The sequence below is a fragment of the Tenrec ecaudatus genome, chromosome 2 (assembly GCF_050624435.1).
Source record: "Tenrec ecaudatus isolate mTenEca1 chromosome 2, mTenEca1.hap1, whole genome shotgun sequence".
NCBI lineage: Eukaryota > Metazoa > Chordata > Mammalia > Afrosoricida > Tenrecidae > Tenrec > Tenrec ecaudatus.
Genome location: NC_134531.1, coordinates 209,405,363 through 209,421,507, shown reverse-complemented (window position 1 = coordinate 209,421,507; position 16,145 = coordinate 209,405,363). Strand labels below are relative to the sequence as shown.

Below are 16,145 nucleotides of genomic sequence, written 5' to 3'. Positions count from 1 at the left end.
AGTGGTGAGAGTGGCGATACTGGGAGGGTGGAGGGAAAGTGGGGTAGAAAGGGGGAATCGATTACAAAGTCTACATTAACCTCCTCCCTGGGGGCAAACAACAGAAAAGTGGGTGAAGGGAGATGTTGGACAGTGTAAGATATGACAAAACAATAGTAATTTAGAACACACCAGCCTGTGTGATCATGTGGTTCTGAAGGGATCAGTTATCAGGGATCAAAGAACAAAAAACCATATTATTGGCTGCACACCTCCATGATACGATCGCCGAGGACAAATGGGTGCATAAGCAAATGTGGCGAAGAAAGCTGATGGTTCCCAGCTATCAAAAGATACAGCATCTGGGATCTTAAAGTCTTGAAGGTGAACAAGCGGCCATCTAGCACAGAAGCAACAAAGCCCACATGGAAGAAGCACACCAGCCTGTGCGATCACAAGGTGTCAAAGGGATCAGGTATAAGGCATCATAAAAAAAAAAAAAACCTTACCATAGTAAATGAAGGGGGAAGTGCAGAGTGAAGACCCAAAGTCCATTTGTCAACCACTGGAGATCCCATTGCAGAGGGGTCCAGGGAAGGAGATGAGTCAGTCAGGGTACGATGTAGCACCGATGAATAATACAGCTTTCCTCCAGTTCCTAAATGCTTCCTCCCCTCCACTACCATGATCCGAATTCTACCTTGCAAATCTGGATAGAGCAGAGGATGTGCACTGGTGCAGATAGGAGGTGGAGACACAGGGAATCCAGGGTGGATGATACCTTCAGGACCAGGGGTGTGAGGGGCGATACTGGGAGGGTAGAGGGTGAGTGGGTTGGAAAGAGGGAACCAATTACAAGGATCTACATGTGACCTCCTCCCTGGGGGACGGACAACAGAAAAAGGGGTGAAGGGAGATGCCAGACAGGGCAAGATATGACAAAATAATAATTTGTAAATTGTAAAGGGCTCATGAGGGAGGGGGGAGTGGGGAGGGAGGGGAAAAAGAGGACTTGATGCAAAGGGCTTAAGTGGAGAGCAAATGCTTTGAAAATGATTAGGGCAAAGAATATACAGATGTGCTTTATACAATTCATGTATGTATGGATTGTGATAAGAGTTGTATGAGTCCCTAATAAAATGTTAAAAAATAATAGTAATTTATAAATTGTCAAGGGTTCATGAGGGAGAGAGGGTGGTGGGGAGGGAGGGGAAATATGAGGAGCTGATACCAAGGGCTAAGTAGAAAGCAAATGTATTGAAAATGATGATGGCAACAAATGTACAAATGTGCTTGACACAATGGATGGATGGATGGATTGTGATAAGAGTTGTATGAGCCACCAATAAAATTATATTTTTAAAAAGAGTTATAGTTTTAAGGACTGAAATTGAAATAAAATGTTTTGAAAATGATGGTGATGTATGTATAAATGTGCTTGAACAAATGGATGTATGGATTGTTATGAGAGTTGTAAGAGCCCCAATAAAATGATTTTTTTAAAAGATAGTAAATGTCTAGAAAATAATGATGGCAATACATGTACAAATATGCATGAAACAATGCATGTATGGATTGTGATCTGCTCATTTAAAAAAAAATAGAGGTGTCCACAGAGCCCAAAGAGGAAGCAAAGCGTGGGGTAGAGAGAGCGTGGGCCCCGAGGGGCCACGCAGGTGGGTGCTCACTGCATACATGGGAGGGATCCCACTCTCTGAGCTGCAACAGAGCAACCTGAAGGAGGTGTGGCCTCCCCTCAGCCTGCTGTTTATCGATCCCCTCCTGGCTGGGGTCGGGGCATGGTTGAGGGTACCAGCTGATGTGAATGGCTGAGTTCAGGCACACCTCTGGGTGTACTATCACTGGTACCTAATATGGGTATGCCCACCTGGACCTAGGTGACTTGGGTGTGAGCCTGCCCAGTTTTGGTTGTTCCCTTAGCCTGATTTCTTTGCGACCCTTTACTGTGGCATGGTCAGCTAATGTTCCTTGAGAGTACGCATTCAGGGGAGACAACTCCCTCTATCTATCTCCCTATGAGAGCCAGTACCCTGTATTTGGACGTCTAGTCTCCTAAACTGGGGGAAAGAAGTTTCTGTTTATTAAAGTCACCCTCTTGTGGTGTGTCTGCTGTGGTGGCACTCGATAACTAAGAGAGAGTTTGGTGTTGGGCTTGGGGTGCTGCTGTAACGGATCTGTGGGCGTGCTTTGGGAACTGGATAATGGGTAGAGAGGTGTGTTCATTTTTCGAATCATTTAAAGCCTTTGTGGCCTTGAAGAGGCAGAGAACTATGGACCCCAGAGGCACTCCTGGCGAGGGCTCAGAAAGCGGGAGGGAGAGCCACAGGAAGAAAGGAGAGCCACAGAAAAGTCTCATTTCAGAGACTGTGGATGGCACCAGCTAGCAAATGTTGCTGTGAGTGTGGATACAAAACGTGCTTCTTTTGATAAGGCTTCAAAGGGAAACAGACGTGGTTGGACAAGGAAGGAAGGGGGAAGCTTTCTGTGCAGTGGCAGAGGGCTTGTCTGAGAAATGTTCAAATATTTGGTGGAAGGTAGGACTTGTAAGCGCTGTGTTCGACTTGGATCCGGAGAAGGCTGAACAGGATCTCGGGGCTTATGGCTTCTCCTCACCCCTTAGTGTACCGTGCGAGCAAAACAGATGAACTGCGAATTGAACTGAAACGGAACCTAAAGATTTGAAAAGTTCTGCTGGACAAACTAGGGCACGCCCTGCAACGTCCACCAAGTTTGTAGTTATCTGATCTTTAAAGAAAATTAAATCTATGGCTGATGGATCTCACCAAGTGCCACCTCAGAAAATCCATTCATTCAGATGAAAGAGATCCAAGAAAGGAAAAAAGGAAAGAATGCTGTCTGCCTCTTGGAATTCCGTCCTCTGAGAAAAGAGCCATTCCTGGAGCAGCTCAGAGATCTGCGGAACTGTTGGAGAGGAGCGAGCTGGGGAGCAGGGCCGTGTCCCTTTCAGAGGGCAGAACCACAGCTTCCGAGGTTTCAAAGAACCAGCTCTCTCCCAACCTGCCTCTGGAGTGGAGAGCTGCTTGACATGAAAGCCTAGAGCAGGGGTCCTGAAACTTTTTAAACAGGGGGCCAGCTCAGTGTCCCTCAGACCTATTGAAGGGCCGGACTATAGTTTTTTTTTTTAAGCTATGAACAAATTTCTATGCACACCGCACATATCTTATTTTGAAGTAAAAAACAAATGGGACAAAAACACCTGGCGGGCCGGATAAATGGCCTCAGCCGGCCGCATGTGACCCGCAGGCTGTAGTTTGAGGATGCCTGGCCTAGAGGATGGGGCCACCACCCAAAGGGGAAGGGACATGCCCAGAGGGCAGAGGAATGGAGCCTGCTGGGACCCAGTCACTCAGATGGACTGGGAGACAGGGCTACTCCAAACGGAGGGAGCAGACTAGCCTTCACCATGGGCCTGCAAGGCACAGCTGAAACCCATTGCCTAGGAGCCTCCTTTCAATACCCAGCGAGCACGGCCAACACTCAGATTACAGAAGCACGGAGCACTGCCCAGCAAGCCTCAGAGAATTGAGGTGGGCTTTCAAGTCTGGAAAAAAACTCTAATTAGTTCTGTTGGGTTGGGGACTTGTTTGGTGCCTGTTAGCACTGCTTTCTCTCAAAATGTTCCCACCTGTGATGCAAGTCTCTGCTTTGTGCCTGTTCCACCATGGTCGTTTATAAGCAGATAACTGCCGTTTTAAAGTACAAAAGAGACCCCAAATCCCAAGTATAAATTAACTCTCTCTCACTGCCCTTGAGTTGATGCCGACTTGTGAATCAATCTCTTGAGATAGGAAGATTAAGCAGGCAAGCCAGCCACCCAGCCAGCCACCCAGTAGCGATGGGGGAAGAGAAATACAAGCCCCACGGACGTCTCCCAGGAGGAGAAGCTCAGACAGGCGAGGACCTTCCTGCAGAGAAAGCCCTCCCCAGGGTCAGCGCCCTGAATCCAGACGGCGTAACCTGTGAGCGTCATGAAGCCCTCCCCAGTTCTACCTGACCACGTGGCTGCCGTCACTTTTATTGATCCTTGCAAAGAGCCAATTTGAGGGATTTTAATTTTTTCCCCATTCCCTCCCTCTTAAACTCGTGTGTTCTTTCTCTGACCTTGTGAGATATGTGTTAGGTTATCTGTCTGATGGTCTAGTGATTACATGTCCGCTTGCTAACCACAGATCTGAAGTTTTAAACCAATAGGTGTGGTTTTCTACTCCCATAAAGAGCGAGACTCGGAACCCACAGTTCTACCCTGTGCTACAGGATCACAGTGAGTCGGAATCGACTTGATAGAGGTGAGGTTCGTTGTTTTTATCATCGCCCTCATTTTAAAAATGCACACTGTGACTATATATAACCTTTCTAAATATCTACTTAGACTATATACAGCCTTTCCTTTAAGAACTGTTTTAGCTGCAGCTGGTAAATTATGAAATAAAATATTTTTGTTAGTACTGTTTCGTTCAGTGTGTTGTCTAAAAAGGTAAGTCTTAATTTCTAAGTGCATGGGGATTTCTTTCAGATATATTTTGCCACTTCGTTTAAGCTCATTTGGGTTAAAATAAAAGAATGAATAAGTTCTGATTTATCTCTGCATTTTCAAATTTGTTGAGACCTGCTTTATGGCCGGACTTTAGAAACATTCTGTATGTTTTTTGAAAAGATTGTGTTTTGCAGTTGGCGCTTCCGGTGGGTTTGTGAAGTCAGGTTTTTAACTGGGCAATTCAGTTCTTCTCAGGAGTCAGCAAATGATGGCCCATGGGGCAAAAGCTGGCCCCGTTTTGCTCCATGAGGTGGTTTGGCACCTCACACAGCTGGGCCATTTTCTATTGTGGATGGCTCTTTTCCGGGCTCCCTGAGCAGCACCAATGGTCAAGTGCTCGGCTGCTCTCCAGTCACAGACACCTGGGAAAAGGCCTGGAGGCTACTTTGGAAAACCACTGAACGCCCTGCGCAGGGCCCCGTTCCACTCTGACACACGGGCATGCGCACGCATGCAGGCAGCCACGTCTTGACAGCCTCTGGTTTAGGTTTTTTCACATGGCTATTCTGTTTCCAAGGAGCCCCAGAGACTCTGTGGGTTCAGTGTTGGGCAGCTGGCTGTAAGGTTGGCAGTTCAAACCCACCAGCTACTTGGCAGAACAAAGCTGAAGCTGTCTGCTCCTATGAAGACCAGCGGTCTCAGAAACCCCCTGATGGGCAGCCCTGAGTGGGAATTGGCTCCCTGGAGGATGCTTGGGTTCTGTTTTCACATAACAATTGAGGGCGTGAGTAGTTGTTACACAAACCATCCGTTCCACTGACATCTAGCCCTTTCCAGGAAAGGCTTGAAAGTCTAGTCTCTCTTTCTATTGATTTCTGGTATCTACCTGCCCTCTCCATTACTGAGAGAGGTCAGTTAAGAATGATCAGCCACTGCTGTGGATCTATCTCCCATTCTTGAAGTTTACCATCAATTTTTGCTTCATCTTGGGGCTGTGCTATTAGATGGACACAGCTTTAAAATTGCTGCGTCTCCCTGGTGACTCCAAGTGTCTATCATGATAAAGTGAATGCCTTTTGTCTTGAAGTCTACTTTGTCTGGAATTGATGTAGCTATACCAGCTTGCTTATAGTGAATATATATATATATATATATATCTTTCTATTCCTTTATTTTTAACCTCCCTGTTTTTATTAAGTGCCTCTCTCATAAATAACACATTATTGGAGGGTTTTGGCCTTGTTGCCATTTGATTTCTCCCTCACCCCACCCCACCCCCCGCGCCTTTTTTTTAAGCCTGGCAACTTTTAAAACATGTGAACTGGGGCATTTATTCCATTACCTAGGATGTAGTTACACATGTTGCTCTCAGTACCCTGGCATCGGCTCTGATCCACAGGGCACTGTGCACAACAGAGCATCCCGGCCTGGTCCTGTGCCTCCCTGACCGTGGTCCCTGTGCTGGAGCTCACTGTTGCAGCCACGGCAACCACCCAGCTCCTCGAAGGCCACGTGGGTGGATTTAAATCTCTCATCTTATGTTCTGCTGATCGATTGTGTGTGTGTGTGTGTGTGTGTGTGTGTGTGTGTGTGTGTTTTCTTGCATCCCTTCTCCTCTGCTGGTTATCACATTGTGCAGTGAGCCAGTCCTTTCTCCTTTGAGGAGGAGCAAGCCCTGTGATGTCATGGGTTACAAGCTGGCTGCTGACCCCAAGGTAAGCAGCTCAGAACCCCCAGCCTAGGGAGAAGGAGAGGGCTTTCTGGTCCCGGAAAGATTGTCAGCCTCGGAAGTTCACCAGGGCACAACCCCTCTCTGCTAGCCGGGTGAGTTGGAATGGACTGGAGGGCAGCGGTTTGAGGGTGGTGGCTTACGAACCTGGAAAGCTGTGGTTCCCACCTCCTCAGCGGCACTGGGGAGAAAGGCTGTCTGTCCTTCTGCCTCTGTAAAGATTACCACCAGGAGCACCCCAGGGAGCAGTTACACTTGGAAACATGTAGTGTCACCATCATTTCAAATCAACTTCACAGGGAGCAGGTTTTATGTTATTTTATATCATTTTATTGGGGCTCATACAACTCTTATCACAATCCATACATACATCAATTGTGTAAAGCACATTTGTACATTCATTGCCCATGATTTTATTTTTTAAGTTCATTTATTTTATTTTTTATATGCAGAATCCCCCCCCCCCCCGCGCGCGCCCCAAACCGCTCGCCCTTTATTAATTCTCTAGTTCCTTTTGTCATCCTGGATGGCTGCTGAGCAGGGGGTCATGACTTTGGACCTGCTAGGTGCTTCTGTGGGAGGACGTTGTGTCAGTCTGCTTCTGTAAAGCTGTGCCGCTCTGGAGACCCTCAGGGGAAGTGCCAGTCTATCCTATAGGGTCACTGCTAGGTGGAGTCCAGTGTGTGGCAGAGGAATGTCTCAGATCCTTTTATGGTTCCCAGCTCCCTGGAAACGGTGATCTCAGGCGTCTCCTCTGACTCTCTGGAGCCAGGAGAGCCCAGTGTTTGAAATCTGTGCAGCCGTGGGTCTGCTATTGGGCCCTTGCACTCGGGGCCGTGCTTGCCTACCTGAGATCTTCCCCCTCCCGGAATTGCCATTCATTGCTGGGAATTCCTTGAGGGCCCAGATGGAGGCGCCTTTCCCCAGGGATGGTGCATGTTTTCTTCGGCCAGGCCCCTCGAGAACTATCAGTCTTGGGTAATGTTACACTAAATCCATCAATGGAGTTTCGTTTTATTTTTCCAAGCCCCCAAAGTGATGTGAGTGTGAGCCATGAGTTTATATGAGAGCTGCCTCGGGTGACCACTCATGGACACCCCACTCCTCTCCCCTGCCCTGCTTCATCAAAACCAAACCAAACTTACTGCCATCGAGCCGATGCCGACTCTTAGTGACCCACAGAACAGGGCACACCAGGCCTGTTACGTCTCTGAGACAGTAACTCTATACGGGTATGGTAAGTCTCGTCTTTCTCCCAAGGAGCGGCTGGTGGGCTTGAACTCCTGACCACCTAGCTGTGGAACCAACGTGGAACCACTGTGCCTCCATAGCTCACCCTGTGTGACTTTGTGCCAAGGTGATTCTCTTCAGTCTTCTTGGAGTGGGAGACAGATGTGCACTCATCCAGGTTTTCCTTTATTCTGGGGACTTTGTGGGAAGAATGCTGATCACTTTGAGACTCAGCACTTGGGGGATGGGGCTGTGCTTGTGTCTTGAGGCAATCGTGACAGAGGGCCACACCCTGGGTGCTTGAAAACAACAGAAAGGTCTTGTCATTCACAGTGTGTGGAGCTCAGAATCCAAAACTAGATGCTAACCCTCCTGAGGCTCCATGGGAGGACCTGGTCTGAGTCTCTCTCCCTCCGCCATCTCTGCCACTGACTTCACAGGGCACCTTGGCTGTGTCTCTCTGCACGTGCCTCTTCCTTTCCCATAGATTCACCAGGCTGCAGTGTGACCCTCCTTCTAACTAAATGCACCCCAAGGGCCCTGCCTCCAAACGAAGCCAGATCCACAGGTAGTTGAGACTTGAACTTACCTTTCTGGGATACAAGTCAACAACACACACACACACACCACCACCACCACCACCACCACCACCACCACCACCACCACCACCACCACCCCCCCACCACCAGTGGCTCTAACATTCCTTGCTGCTTGGTCAGCTCCCTTTGAGGAAGCGTGTTGTGTTCATCGTTGTTGTCAGCAGTAGGGTTCTGAATAAAGCAGGCCACCTCGTTTCTAAAAAGAAAGGTTCTGCAGAGTTACTCCTGAAAAGGAACCTTGAACTCTCATATGAAATGGATCAGTGACGATGCATTATTTAATGGAAGTCCTTTGGAAAATACTCCTGTGATATGGCTACCTTGTAATTTATTTATCTAAGTTGCGACCTTTATGTATTGGATTTCCTCGCAAGGGTTAGGGGTTAGAACTTTATAGTAAAAATTCAAGCTCTTCCTGTTCACCTTTCCCTAGTGTAATCTTTTCACTTCTGAATTCGATGTATTTAATGTTTGAAATATCCAGTAGTTAAAAAAAAAAAGTTTGTAGATGGAGCTTACTACCCCAAGCCACTCATTAAGCAGCAGTGTAATGAATGTTGGCATTTGTTATACTGCATGATACTGTGTGAGTGGTCAAACCTGCTGTGTGTGAAGGTCAGGCTGGGGCCTGTCATTTGTGCTTCCTGGTCCCTGGCAAGGTCATGGCCTTGCAAGGGAGAAGTTGGTCTTCTTCACCTTTACATGGGGCTCAGAGACTGGATGTCGCTTTATGGGGGGGGGGGTCACGTGCTGGTGAATGAGGGAGCCTGGAGTTGAACCGGCTCCATCCTGATTTCATCCAGCAGTCTAGGAAGTACTTGTCAGTCTTGTTCATTTTGTTTGAAGGCATGGTGACTTCTTGCTATATATATTATCCTACACCAATTGTATTTTTAAAGCCCTAAATTTTAAAATAGCAGCTTTATTGTGGTGTGTGAAGGCCTTTAAAAAAAACCTGTGGGAAATGGAATTAAAATATGAAAATGAAGTATCTACACCTTCTTGCTGGCCATAACCTCCACCAAGTTCAAGATGCTCTTGTCAGCAATGCTTCCAGCCATTTAGTTCATCCCTAAAGAGCCGAGGGTCCGGGGAATTTTAAACAGGCCAGCGAATCTTTTTTACATTATCAATGGAAGAGAAATAGCCCCCTTTCAAGATGTCTCAAGATTAGGAAACAAAAAGTAGTCCGAAGGAGCCAAACCAGGACTGGAAGGGGGATGCTGAATGATGTCCCACTGAACCTCGCAGCGTGGCCCTGGTGTGCATGTGGGATCAGCAGGACCACTGCGTGATGCAGAAGGACTTTACTCACAGCCGCAGACACCTAGGTCCCAACTTACACCACAGCCCAGGGTTTACTCCAATGAGATCCCAGAGATCGATACCCCAGCCCAAACCTTACAGAAAGTCATCTACGTTCCCCATGGGAGACGAACATCTTTTAAAGACACACACATACACACAATAATTATATGTATGATATGTTACACACCCTCATAAGAGAACAGTTGAAAATTAGACTGTCAAAAATGTAAACTTTTGCTCCTCAGAAGACTCTGGTAAAATGAAAAGAGCATGTCGTAGACGTGGAAACAAACTTGGTAGCACATGTACCTGATAATGGAGTCGTATCTAGACTATCCAAAGGCCTCTCATAACTGAAGAAATGAAGAACAACCTGAGGAAACCTTGGTGACTGTGTCCCAGAGTATTCACATGGCGAACCAGCCCAACCTGAGGGAGACAGGTTATCCATGCCTGAGGTTGGCAGTTCAAATCCACCCCATGGCATGGTGGAGCAAAGACCTGGCAACTGGTTTCCATGAGGTTGATGGCCAAGAAGCCCCCCTGGAGCACCGTCCCACCCTGTGACTTGTGGGCTGGTCACATGTCCTAGCTGACTTGGTTTGACCCTGGACCCTGAGAAGAGAGTGGCCATGAAGAGAAGGGGGAGTCGCTAGAAAAGACCCTCGACTGAAAACAGTAAACAGTGCTCGAGGCACTGGAGTAGAGAGAAAACACCACCGCCGCCGCCACCAAGCGTCTGCATTAGCTGACCGTATTGTACTCTCTCCATTTGTCACGTCCCACTTCACTGGTGCCCCTGTTACATCCCTCTCCATACGTGTGCCTTCTGCCCTGGGGACCGGGAGGCAGCCCTGGGCTTCCAGGAGGAGGAGCTGGAAAGACAGGCAATCCTGTGGAGTCGCTGCCCCCACAGGCCCACTGCAGCAGGGGGAGGAGGAGGCTCAGTGTCCACAGCACTGAGCTCTGTAAGACTTAATTAGGAGTGGCAGCTGACCCCAGGGGGGGGGTGAGAGAGTTACCAAGTTTTCAATTAGACCCGTGCTTGCTTTTTTCCCCCCACAGTAAGAGCCGGAGGCGAGGACACTGGCTCTGCGGGTCCGGAAGCACAAAAGGCACCGCAGTCCCAGTGTGGTGCAGGGCGACCCTTCAGGACAGAGGGTAGCTGCCCCATGGGGTTTCCAGGGCTGCGGGTGATGCCGGAGAAGGCTGCCCGCCATGCCTTTCTCCCACAGAAGGGCTGGGGGCTCAACGTGCCTACCTTTTGGTTAGTTGCCCGGTGCGTTAGCCACTGTGCATGGGTGTGCCTGTTTGTGCGCTGGGCACACCCTGAGTCCTCCTGTCACTTGTTTGCCGTCCCCAGCCTTTTCTGAGGAGCCTCCGCAGGGTGGGTGGGGGGGGGGGTTTCTTCACCAAGGAGTTCCTGGAAAATGCAGCTGTGCCGGCCTCCGGCATCTGTCTTGATGGTCTCCTGACCCCCTGCCAGCACTGTGCCCTGGGCAAGACTCAGGGCAGGGCGCTCAGGCTTGTCCATCCGCAGTCCATGCGTGCGGGGAGAAGGAGCGAGTGACTGGGATGAATGATGCAGGCTGTAAACAGAAAGGTCTGCCTGTCACTGAGCATAGTCAGTGGTATGTGCGGCCCACCAGCTTTGGTTTGGAACAGTTTGGTTTTGTTTGCCAGAAACCTCCCAACCCTAACCAAGGGCATGCTAAGCTGTGAAGCCTCCCCCGTGCCCATAACCTCCACCCTCTGACATGTTTCAGACAGAGATCCAAGACAGTCACCGGGCCTGCCTTTGTCCCATGGATTTAAAGCTCAGGGCAGTGGTTCTCAACCTTCCTCATGCCCCAACCATAACATGATTTTCGTTGCTACTTCATCACTGTCATTTTGCTACTGTTACAAATCAGGCGAACCCTGTGAAAAGGTCATTTGAACCCCCAAAGGGGTCACGACCCACAGGTTGAGACCCAGTGCTCTGGAGGATGGGCAGGCAGGCCTGGGTTTGCACTGGCTGAGGGAAGGAATGAGTGCACATGAGGAGACAGGCAGAGGCCAAGGGAGGAAGGAGCCCGCCACATCCCTCCCTCCGGAGCTCTGCCTCTCTGGGTTCACTGGACCCTGCCACCATCTGCCGGGCTCTTTCTCAGGCAGTGGACAGCGATGGCCCTGCGGAAGGCTCCCCCTGACAGGCTGGGTCCCCTGTTTGCTGAGGCTAATCAGGTGGCTGAGTCCAGAGTAAATCAGCCTCCCTGCTTCGGCCTTCCTGCTTCCAAAACAGCGGCCTCATCCCAGCCCTGCTCCACCCCTGGCCGCCCTCCGGCTCTGCGGGATGGCACTGACAGCTGTGTCTCTGCTTCCAGGCCCTCGAGTGGGACGCCTGCCCTGACACCTGCCCCGCTGGCTCTGCTAACCTTGTGCCTTGGTAAGTCACGGTCACCTGGCTGCTGGGGGATGGGGTGTGTGTGTGTGTGTATGTGTGTGTGTCCTGCCTGCAGCCTGGTCTTGGGGATCTCTCCCTCGTGTGTGTGTGTGTGTGTGTGTGTGTGTATCTCTTGACTGTAGCCTGACCTTGGAGATACCTCCCTCCCCTGTGTGTGTGTGTGTGTATCTTGACTGCAGCCTGGCCTTGGGGATCCCTCCCCTGTGCATAGCTGGGCCCTGCCTCTGTTCCATCTCCCAGACTACTTGGCCCCTTACATGATATGATAAGGCTGTTGGCCTTGGGCACAGCGGGGCCTTAATATGTTGCTGATTCATTTTTTAAGGGTACGCCTTTTGACATTTCCTAAAGGACCAAGGGATACTTATTTCCATTTGCTCAAACTCCCCCCAAATGCGCAGACACCATCTTGACCTTGCCGCTCCCTCCCAGTGGAGCCCCTCGGGGTGAGTTCAGTGCTGCTGGGCTGCAGGGCCGGGCTGCATGCGGCCGCTGCTCCAAAAGCTGCTCAGCCCCTGCAGATGGACGGACGGATGTCTGCCCAGGACTCCGGCCTGCACTTGCCCCCCATTGCCAGAACAGCATGGAGTCCATGTGCGTACCAGTGTGCCCGCACCTTCAGGGGGCTCCCGAGGAGCCTGCGGTAGCCTGCCTCAGGGAGAGCATGGAATTGGATGAACTTCGTTCATCTGGCTGAGAGAACCTGTCCCCCAGAGTGACCCCCAGAAACCTGGACCATCCTTCCTGTCTGGGGCGAGCAAGGTGGCCTTGGTTTAAAGCCATGCTGACCACCTGGCTCTGTTGTACCACCCACCCTGGGGGTCTGCAGTGTGTAGTGTCCCAGCTCTACGTTCCTGATCCCTAAGTCAGGCCTCCATACGTGACCTGGGCCTTGGACTGGAGACATCACTGTCAGCAGAGAGTGAGCCCACCCACCATGGTCCCAGTTCTTGCAGGTCGTAGCCCCTAGGTGTCTGCAGTAGCGAAGATTAGAGTCCACCAGAGGCCTCAAAGGAAGGCCTGGTCTCTGTTCCCCCAGGAGGGGCCAGCTGTACCCTCACACATGGCCTCACTGTGACTTGGGGAGACCATCAACAGGTGGAGTTGGCCAGCACCCATCCTGATCTAAGCCATATTGCGGCATCTGAGTAGGGCTGATGCAGCCAGCCACGCCAATTTTCTTTCTACATCCCTAGCTCTGCGTGCCGTGTGAAATAATGCCCCTTAAATATATGCACGGGACCCTCCATGCCGCCTCGGTTTTCAAATTAAAATGACTGTCTGGTGTGCCCTTAGAGTTAAGTATTTCATTATGCCTTCTTATTTGATAATTGGTGGCATAAGTAGGATCTACACGGCTAGTCTCGGCTAGCTGGTGCCCTGAGCATCTCATCGCTAATCTTTCTGTGTCAACAAAAGCTTATTTGCTTTTTTGCTCATTATTGATTTAATAGTCTGCTTATGTTTTCAACTGTTAAATTGCAGCGCGCTCCTGTTCTGCACTAAATACATGGTATCTTTCCTCCTAATGCTAATCCCGCGGGGCACCCCTCTGCCTCTGATCCTCTGGCCGCTGTTGAGAGACATTCAGGGCAGAGAGGCTCAGGCATCTCCATCTCCCACCCCCATTTCCCACCAGGTTTGCTGGACCAGTGCTCCAGAACGGGGCTCCACCCTGCCCTGTCCCACAGGCTCCTCAGATGGAAGTTAGTGTGGGATAGTGGGCAGTGAGTGCCCTTCGTCCACTCTCTGGTCCTTGGCCATCCCAAGACCCTTTGCAGATGGAACCCCGGCCCAGAGGTTTCTCCCTGGTGGATGTTTGCCAGGAGCTCACCTGATTTTCTTCCTGGTTTGTCTCTGTCTGGGAGCTCTGCTGAAACTTGCATCTCCACAGAAGGGGCATCTACCCTGCCAATGTGTGCCCTGAGGAGAGTGAAGGGAGCCTCCTGTTAGCAGTTCCGTGGCACTGGGTACCGATGGCCGGCAGCCCCCGTGGGCCCCATGCAGAGGCCCTGCCTGGACAGGAAGCCCCGGCGACGTGGCAGACTGGAAAGGTACCAGTGCCGTCGGGTGTCTGGGGTGGCCCGGAAGCAGCCATGCACGCACTCTCTCTGATGGAGACAGTAGGAGCGTCTGGGCAAAGGGCTCCAACTTTGACCGCCAGGTTGTCTCTAGTGGAGGCACATGCCCAACAGGCCCAGCAGGTATCTTAAAAAAGCCGTATCAGTGTTCAGGATAATTGGTCTGTTGAAACCGCGAGGAACCTGGTGTGTGTTTCAGCTGTGTATGTGTACGTCTTTGTTGTACGTGTAATGCCTGCTCACGCAAACGAAGCAGAGAGCCAGGCCTGGTCAACGGCTGAAATCCAAGAACCACCTCCTCCTGCTCATGGGGGCACCCACACACTCACCACTCCTGGACGTGCATGTAAGAGCGTGTCCACAGAGGTGCTTACCTGCCATGTTAGGCCCCTCCCCTGTACAACACGATTTCTTCTCATCTGAACTTGACGCCTCTCCACACAGACTGCCCCCTGATCCCTGCCTCACCCCGCTTTGGGGGCGTGCCTGCTGTAAAACGTGACTGAGAGATGGTCTGAGAGTACCTCCCCTGAAGGTCGCTGCGCTGCCTGAGGTCTGGGTGGTGCAGAAAGCATCATGGGTCTGGCATCCTTACCCCGTGTAAAGGCCTGGGGTCAAAGGCTGCCTGGCCAAGTGACATTGGAAGCTCCCTCTCAGAGGAGAGCTGATCTGTGACCTTGACCAGCACTGATATCTAGGTGAGACCACCCTCCCTGGAGCCAACCCCGTAGAAAGCCAAACCCCGTCTTGGTGTGGTGCCCACTCTACGTCCGTCTCGCCAGTTTGTGCTCTTGATACGTTTGCAGAGGGTTCCGGGTGACTTCCAATAGCCACGACTCCTTTTTCCTGCAAGGACCGGCTGCTGCCTGACCAGCTCACCAGTGCTCCTCCGGTCAGGACCCATGTGGAGCTTTGTGAGCTCCCCAGATGGAGCCTCCTACCGCCCCGTGAGCAGAGGGCAGGGTTCCCTGACTGCGGGTCCTGTCTTTCAGACCCGACCTCTGAGTGAATACAATTAAAAGGAGGAGGGACTTGTTGAGCTCTTGCAGCGGAGCACGGCCATGCTTGGGCATGTTGGGGTGGCCCCACGTGATAGGAGCATTCTAGTTGAAGCAGGTAAAGTGGTGGAAACAGTAGTATCCGAGCAGAAACCCAGTCCTCTGTGAAGGGCTCCGCTGCGCACCCAAAGGTTGGCAGGTTGGAAGAATGCCCTGTGGGCATGCAAAGCCGTCCCCTGAAAACCCTGTAGAGCAAAGTTCTGCTCTGACTCCAATGGGGTCACCACCAGTCTGTCAGCTCACAGGCAACTGGCAACGGTGACTTACCTCACCAGTTGTCACCGATGAGCCTCTCGGCACTGCTTCAATTTTTCAGGCATCTTCTGTATGTGAACTGAGGTTAGGGGGCACCACTTGGGGTCCTCAGGGACAGGCTGGAGGGCACCTGGGTGACCATTCAGTCCAGTCCTCAAATGGGAACAAGCAGCAAGCTGAAGTTTGTTTGTTTGTTTGTTTTGGGGGGGGTGATTTTGTAGCAAGTGCTAGAAGGGCTGGCTCGTGAATGTCATGCCCTTATAACATTTTTTTTATCCTGTAGGCATAGTTTTTGTTTATTTGTTTGAAATAGGCTCTGCTTTTTAGGACGGGTTTTAAATTTACAGAGGCATTGTGCTGAAACCACCAAGTTCGCCCTTGTCTCATTCCCACAGTTTCTCCTGTTATTAAGGCTTGCATTTCTGTGAGACATTTGTTACCATTGATGAAACCATTTGAGACATTGTTGCTAACTAAGTTCAGTCCCCGGGTTACTCTATGGGCCTACAGGGTTTTGACATATGTCGCAGTTCAAACCCACCTGCTGGTCAGAGGGAGAAAGGTAAGGCTGTTGAACGACTTTATCAAGTACCTGTGAGTCAAGATCCACTCAATAGCCATGGCTTGCGTTGGGGCTTTATAATGTCCCGGGTTCACCTTGACAGTGTAGCTTTTTTTCTCCTTCTTGTCCCTCCAAAGTGAAAATGATTTTCTTCCAAGGAGAGAAGTTGACTTCTGAGAAGGGAAGGGAACCAGTAAGTGTGGAATGTTATTAAAATCCTACTCAGCTACCTATCGAATTCTTATTATTTCTAATACCTTGGCTCAAGAATTTCTTGGATTTTCTTTGTAGATAATTATACCCTGTACAGATGACAAAAATGTGTTTTCTTCTTTTTAGTCCTTATTTCTTTACTTGGTTTACTCTGACGACTAAGACTTGC

The 16,145-nt window shown here is 50.4% G+C and overlaps 1 protein-coding gene across 2 annotated transcripts in view; it reads left to right on the top strand.

Annotated features, from left to right (window-relative positions):
* The window catches only part of AGPAT3 (1-acylglycerol-3-phosphate O-acyltransferase 3), a 128,895-nt gene that overhangs the window by 30,391 nt on the left and 82,359 nt on the right, over window positions 1-16,145 (top strand). For both annotated transcript variants that reach the window (XM_075542231.1, XM_075542232.1), the window contains exon 2: window positions 11,728-11,789. The gene's annotated coding sequence lies outside the window, so the exon portion shown is untranslated. The remainder of the gene's footprint in view (window positions 1-11,727; window positions 11,790-16,145) is intronic.